Genomic DNA, 8,412 nt, shown 5'->3' with positions numbered 1-8,412 from the left:
GACTAGAACCTCTTGTTAATTATTTAAGAAATGCAAAAAAGATAGTCTAAGTTTATATGTCTATTAATTCAGTTATTCATTTTAATGCATCAAGTTTTTAATATAAATATACAAATATAGAGTAAATCCAGTTTCTATGAACACTCCTTTTGGCTTTATCGGACACAGCGTGCCACCTTGCGCTTGAAATCAGTGTAGGATTCTCTCCATTCCTTGGCAGCATCAATATTTGCTGGGGATTTGTTGTTGGGATCCGCTAACATTGATATCACGGATATCAAAATAGTTTCTACTGTGTGCACCGGCAACCAACGCTCTGATGCTTTTTCGTAGCCCCATTTGTCATCTCCTGGTTCGTGCACTATATCATATCGCTGCCATAGGAACGGTCGGTCGAAAATTAAGTTTTTGTATGAAAAAACATTTTGTTTTTCAAGATATCTTGACCAAGCTCGGCATTTATTAGTTTTACTTTACTCCTCATATATATGCAAAATCCTATTAAGATCGGACCACTATATCATATAGCTGTCATAAGAACGATCGGTCGAAAATTAAGTTTTTGTATGAAAAAACATTTTGTTTTTCAAGATATCTTGCACAAACTCGGCATTAACTATTTTCCCTGTGCTTCTTAGATACGGACAAAGCACTATAAGCATTAAGAAAAGGTTGGGTCTGCAAGGGTATTAGATCTTCGGCGTGCCAATTATAGCCTTTCTTTCTCGTTTTATTTCAAAATAACACACCAGTCAGCCGAAGCGACTGTATTTTTTTCAAAACATCAAATATCTCCTTATTTTGGATATATTTTTGACACGAATGATCAGTCATTGAACATCCCACTATAAAATTTTTAGGGCAACCCAGAAGCACAGGTTTAAATGCTTATAAGAAATGCAGGAAAAGTCTATATTCCCTAAGATATAATCAGGTATAATTATACCCTGAACCCATTAAAAATGGGTATAAGGGTATATTGTATTTGTGCAAAATCCAAATGTATGAAACAGGCAGAAGGGAGCATCTCCGACCCCATAAAGTATATATATTCTTGATCACTACCAATAGCCGAGTCGATCTAGCCATGTGCGTCTGTCTGTCTGTATGTATGAACGCAAGGATCTCAGAACCTAGAAGAGCTAGACTTGAAATTTTAGATGTAGATGCTCCTAGTTCCCGCACAGATCGAGTTTGTTTCCGATAATCGATAACTTAATCCGTTTCCAAGCAATCGATAAAAATCGATATCCTGTTTTTTGTGCAATTTTGGTAAATATTAAGAGCTAGAGTCACCAAACTTGACACATAGATTCTAAAATAGAATATATATCTGCAGCTGATGTTGGAAGAAAAGTGTTCAGGGTATCCCCTAGTCGGGTGCTCCCGACTAGATCCTCTTGTTTATTATTTAAGACATGCAAAAAAGATAGTCTAAGTGTATATGTCTATTAATTCAGTTATTCATTTTAATGTAACAAATTTTTAATATAAATATACAAATATAGAACAAATCCAGTTTCTAAGAACACTCCTTTTGGCTTTATCGGACACAGCGTGCCACCTTGCGCTTGAAATCAGTGTAGGATTCTCTCCATTCCTTGGCAGCATCAATATTTGCTGGGGATTTGTTGTTGGGATCTGCTAACATTGATATCACGGATATTAAAATAGTTTCTACTGTGTGCACCGGCAACCAACGCTCTGATGCTTTTTCGTAGCCCCATTTGTCATCTCCTGGTTCGTGCACTATATCATATCGCTGCCATAGGAACGGTCGGTCGAAAATTAAGTTTTTGTATGAAAAAACATTTTGTTTTTCAAGATATCTTGACCAAGCTCGGCATTTATTAGTTTTACTTTACTCCTCATATATATGCAAAATCCTATTAAGATCGGACCACTATATCATATAGCTGTCATAAGAACGATCGGTGGAAATTTAATTTTTTGTATGAAAAAACATTATGTTTTTCAAGATATCTTACACAAACTCGGCATTAACTATTTTCCCTGTGATTCTATAAGCATTAAGAAAAGGTTGGGTCTGCAAGGGTATTAGATCTTCGGCGTGCCGATTATAGCCTTTCTTTCTCGTTTTATTTCAAAATAGCACACCAGTCAGTCGAAGCGACTGTATTTTTTTCAAAACATCAAATATCTCCTTATTTTGGATATATTTTTGACACGAATGATCAGTCATTGAGCATCCCACTATAACATTTTTAGGGCAACCCAGAAGCACAGGTTTAAATGCTTATAAGAAATGCAGGAAAAGTCTATATTCCCGAAGATATAATCAGGTATAATTATACCCTGAACCCATTAAAAACGGGTATAAGGGTATATAGTATTTGTGCAAAATCCAAATGTATGTAACAGGCAGAAGGGAGCATCTCCGACCCCATAAAGTATATATATTCTTGATCACTACCAATAGCCGAGTCGATCTAGCCATGTGCGTCTGTCTATCTGTCCGTCTGTCCGTCCGTCCGTCCGTCTGTCTGTATGTATGAACGCAAGGATCTCAGAACCTAGAAGAGGTAGAGACTTGAAATTCTAGATGTAGATGCTCCTAGTTCCCGCACAGATCGAGTTTGTTTCCGATAATCGATAACTTACTCCGTTTCCAAGCAATCGATAAAAATCAATATCGATATCCTGTTTTTTGTGCAATTTTGGTAAATATTAAGAACTAGTGTCACCAAACTTGACACATAGATTTTAAAATAGAATATATATCTGCAGTTGATGTTGGAAGAAGAGGGTTCAGGGTATCCCCTAGTCGGGTGCTCCCGACTAGAACCTCTTGTTAATTATTTAAGACATGCAAAAAAGATAGTCTAAGTTTATATGCCTATTAATTCAGTTATTCATTTTAATGTATCAAGTTTTTAATATAAATATACAAATATAGAGCAACTCCAGTTTCTATGAACACTCCTTTTGGCTTTATCGGACACAGCGTGCCACCTTGCGCTTGAAATCAGTGTAGGATTCTCTCCATTCCTTGGCAGCATCAACATTTGCTGGGGATTTGTTGTTGGGATCCGCTAACATTGATATCACGGATATCAAAATAGTTTCTACTGTGTGCACCGGCAACCAACGCTCTGATGCTTTTTCGTAGCCCCATTTGTCATCTCCTGGTTCGTGCACTATATCATATCGCTGCCATAGGAACGGTCGGTCGAAAATTAAGTTTTTGTATGAAAAAACATTTTGTTTTTCAAGATATCTTGACCAAGCTCGGCATTTATTAGTTTTACTTTACTCCTCATATATATGCAAAATCCTATTAAGATCGGACCACTATATCATATAGCTGTCATAAGAACGATCGGTGGAAATTTAATTTTTTGTATGAAAAAACATTATGTTTTTCAAGATATCTTACACAAACTCGGCATTAACTATTTTCCCTGTGCTTCTTAGATACGGACAAAGCACTATAAGCATTAAGAAAAGGTTGGGTCTGCAAGGGTATTAGATCTTCGGCGTGCCGATTATAGCCTTTCTTTCTCGTTTTATTTCAAAATAGCACACCAGTCAGTCGAAGCGACTGTATTTTTTTTCAAAACATCAAATATCTCCTTATTTTGGATATATTTTTGACACGAATGATCAGTCATTGAGCATCCCACTATAACATTTTTAGGGCAACCCAGAAGCACAGGTTTAAATGCTTATAAGAAATGCAGGAAAAGTCTATATTCCCTAAGATATAATCAGGTATAATTATACCCTGAACCCATTAAAAATGGGTATAAGGGTATATTGTATTTGTGCAAAATCCAAATGTATGAAACAGGCAGAAGGGAGCATCTCCGACCCCATAAAGTATATATATTCTTGATCACTACCAATAGCCGAGTCGATCTAGCCATGTGCGTCTGTCTGTCTGTATGTATGAACGCAAGGATCTCAGAACCTAGAAGGGCTAGACTTGAAATTTTAGATGTAGATGCTCCTAGTTCCCGCACAGATCGAGTTTGTTTCCGATAATCGATAACTTAATCCGTTTCCAAGCAATCGATAAAAATCAATATGGATATCCTGTTTTTTGTGCAATTTTGGTAAATATTAAGAGCTAGAGTCACCAAACTTGACACATAGATTCTAAAATAGAATATATATCTGCAGCTGATGTTGGAAGAAAAGGGTTCAGGGTATCCCCTAGTCGGGTGCTCCCGACTAGATCCTCTTGTTTATTATTTAAGACATGCAAAAAAGATAGTCTAAGTGTATATGTCTATTAATTTAGTTATTCATTTTAATGTAACAAATTTTTAATATAAATATACAAATATAGAACAAATCCAGTTTCTAAGAACACTCCTTTTGGCTTTATCGGACACAGCGTGCCACCTTGCGCTTGAAATCAGTGTAGGATTCTCTCCATTCCTTGGCAGCATCAATATTTGCTGGGGATTTGTTGTTGGGATCTGCTAACATTGATATCACGGATATTAAAATAGTTTCTACTGTGTGCACCGGCAACCAACGCTCTGATGCTTTTTCGTAGCCCCATTTGTCATCTCCTGGTTCGTGCACTATATCATATCGCTGCCATAGGAACGGTCGGTCGAAAATTAAGTTTTTGTATGAAAAAACATTTTGTTTTTCAAGATATCTTGACCAAGCTCGGCATTTATTAGTTTTGCTTTACTCCTCATATATATGCAAAATCCTATTAAGATCGGACCACTATATCATATAGCTGTCATAAGAACGATCGGTGGAAATTTAATTTTTTGTATGAAAAAACATTATGTTTTTCAAGATATCTTACACAAACTCGGCATTAACTATTTTCCCTGTGCTTCTTAGATACGGACAAAGCACTATAAGCATTAAGAAAAGGTTGGGTCTGCAAGGGTATTAGATCTTCGGCGTGCCGATTATAGCCTTTCTTTCTCGTTTTATTTCAAAATAGCACACCAGTCAGTCGAAGCGACTGTATTTTTTTCAAAACATCAAATATCTCCTTATTTTGGATATATTTTTGACACGAATGATCAGTCATTGAGCATCCCACTATAACATTTTTAGGGCAACCCAGAAGCACAGGTTTAAATGCTTATAAGAAATGCAGGAAAAGTCTATATTCCCGAAGATATAATCAGGTATAATTATACCCTGAACCCATTAAAAACGGGTATAAGGGTATATTGTATTTGTGCAAAATCCAAATGTATGTAACAGGCAGAAGGGAGCATCTCCGACCCCATAAAGTATATATATTCTTGATCACTACCAATAGCCGAGTCGATCTAGCCATGTGCGTCTGTCTGTCTGTCTGTCCGTCTGTCCGTCCGTCCGTCCGTCCGTCTGTCTGTATGTATGAACGCAAGGATCTCAGAACCTAGAAGAGGTAGAGACTTGAAATTCTAGATGTAGATGCTCCTAGTTCCCGCACAGATCGAGTTTGTTTCCGATAATCGATAACTTACTCCGTTTCCAAGCAATCGATAAAAATCGAGATCCTGTTTTTTGTGCAATTTTGGTAAATATTAAGAACTAGTGTCACCAAACTTGACACATAGATTTTAAAATAGAATATATATCTGCAGTTGATGTTGGAAGAAGAGGGTTCAGGGTATCCCCTAGTCGGGTGCTCCCGACTAGAACCTCTTGTTAATTATTTAAGACATGCAAAAAAGATAGTCTAAGTTTATATGCCTATTAATTCAGTTATTCATTTTAATGTATCAAGTTTTTAATATAAATATACAAATATAGAGCAACTCCAGTTTCTATGAACACTCCTTTTGGCTTTATCGGACACAGCGTGCCACCTTGCGCTTGAAATCAGTGTAGGATTCTCTCCATTCCTTGGCAGCATCAACATTTGCTGGGGATTTGTTGTTGGGATCCGCTAACATTGATATCACGGATATCAAAATAGTTTCTACTGTGTGCACCGGCAACCAACGCTTTAATGCTTTTTCGTAGCCCCATTTGTCATCTCCTGGTTCGTGCACTATATCATATCGCTGCCATAGGAACGGTCGGTCGAAAATTAAGTTTTTGTATGAAAAAACATTTTGTTTTTCAAGATATCTTGACCAAGCTCGGCATTTATTAGTTTTGCTTTACTCCTCATATATATGCAAAATCCTATTAAGATCGGACCACTATATCATATAGCTGTCATAAGAACGATCGGTGGAAATTTAATTTTTTGTATGAAAAAACATTATGTTTTTCAAGATATCTTACACAAACTCGGCATTAACTATTTTCCCTGTGCTTCTTAGATAGGGACAAAGCACTATAAGCATTAAGAAAAAGTTGGGTCTGCAAGGGTATTAGATCTTCGGCGTGCCGATTATAGCCTTTCTTTCTCGTTTTATTTCAAAATAGCACACCAGTCAGTCGAAGCGACTGTATTTTTTTCAAAACATCAAATATCTCCTTATTTTGGATATATTTTTGACACGAATGATCAGTCATTGAGCATCCCACTATAACATTTTTAGGGCAACCCAGAAGCACAGGTTTAAATGCTTATAAGAAATGCAGGAAAAGTCTATATTCCCTAAGATATAATCAGGTATAATTATACCCTGAACCCATTAAAAATGGGTATAAGGGTATATTGTATTTGTGCAAAATCCAAATGTATGAAACAGGCAGAAGGGAGCATCTCCGACCCCATAAAGTATATATATTCTTGATCACTACCAATAGCCGAGTCGATCTAGCCATGTGCGTCTGTCTGTCTGTATGTATGAACGCAAGGATCTCAGAACCTAGAAGGGCTAGACTTGAAATTTTAGATGTAGATGCTCCTAGTTCCCGCACAGATCGAGTTTGTTTCCGATAATCGATAACTTAATCCGTTTCCAAGCAATCGATAAAAATCAATATCGATATCCTGTTTTTTGTGCAATTTTGGTAAATATTAAGAGCTAGAGTCACCAAACTTGACACATAGATTTTAAAATAGAATATATATCTGCAGTTGATGTTGGAAGAAGAGGGTTCAGGGTATCCCCTAGTCGGGTGCTCCCGACTAGAACCTCTTGTTAATTATTTAAGACATGCAAAAAAGATAGTCCAAGTTTATATGCCTATTAATTCAGTTATTCATTTTAATGTATCAAGTTTTTAATATAAATATACAAATATAGAGCAACTCCAGTTTCTATGAACACTCCTTTTGGCTTTATCGGACACAGCGTGCCACCTTGCGCTTGAAATCAGTGTAGGATTCTCTCCATTCCTTGGCAGCATCAACATTTGCTGGGGATTTGTTGTTGGGATCCGCTAACATTGATATCACGGATATCAAAATAGTTTCTACTGTGTGCACCGGCAACCAACGCTCTGATGCTTTTTCGTAGCCCCATTTGTCATCTCCTGGTTCGTGCACTATATCATATCGCTGCCATAGGAACGGTCGGTCGAAAATTAAGTTTTTGTATGAAAAAACATTTTGTTTTTCAAGATATCTTGACCAAGCTCGGCATTTATTAGTTTTACTTTACTCCTCATATATATGCAAAATCCTATTAAGATCGGACCACTATATCATATAGCTGTCATAAGAACGATCGGTCGAAAATTAAGTTTTTGTATGTAAAAACATTTTGTTTTTCAAGATATCTTGCACAAACTCGGCATTAACTATTTTCCCTGTGCTTCTTAGATAGGGACAAAGCACTATAAGCATTAAGAAAAGGTTGGGTCTGCAAGGGTATTAGATCTTCGGCGTGCCGATTATAGCCTTTCTTTCTCGTTTTATTTCAAAATAGCACACCAGTCAGTCGAAGCGACTGTATTTTTTTCAAAACATCAAATATCTCCTTATTTTGGATATATTTTTGACACGAATGATCAGTCATTGAGCATCCCACTATAACATTTTTAGGGCAACCCAGAAGCACAGGTTTAAATGCTTATAAGAAATGCAGGAAAAGTCTATATTCCCTAAGATATAATCAGGTATAATTATACCCTGAACCCATTAAAAATGGGTATAAGGGTATATTGTATTTGTGCAAAATCCAAATGTATGAAACAGGCAGAAGGGAGCATCTCCGACCCCATAAAGTATATATATTCTTGATCACTACCAATAGCCGAGTCGATCTAGCCATGTGCGTCTGTCTGTCTGTATGTATGAACGCAAGGATCTCAGAACCTAGAAGGACTAGACTTGAAATTTTAGATGTAGATGCTCCTAGTTCCCGCACAGATCGAGTTTGTTTCCGATAATCGATAACTTAATCCGTTTCCAAGCAATCGATAAAAATCAATATCGATATCCTGTTTTTTGGGCAATTTTGGTAAATATTAAGAGCTAGAGTCACCAAACTTGACACATAGATTCTAAAATATAATATATATCTGCAGTTGATGTTGGAAGAAAAGGGTTCAGGGTATCCCCTAGTCGGGTGCTCCCGA

The sequence above is a fragment of the Drosophila novamexicana genome, unplaced genomic scaffold, assembly GCF_003285875.2.
Source record: "Drosophila novamexicana strain 15010-1031.04,08,12 unplaced genomic scaffold, DnovRS2.1 tig00000434-arrow-pilon, whole genome shotgun sequence".
Classification (NCBI taxonomy): Eukaryota; Metazoa; Arthropoda; class Insecta; order Diptera; family Drosophilidae; genus Drosophila; species Drosophila novamexicana.
The sequence above is the reverse complement of the archived record's forward strand: the minus strand, read 5'-3'. Positions refer to the sequence as shown.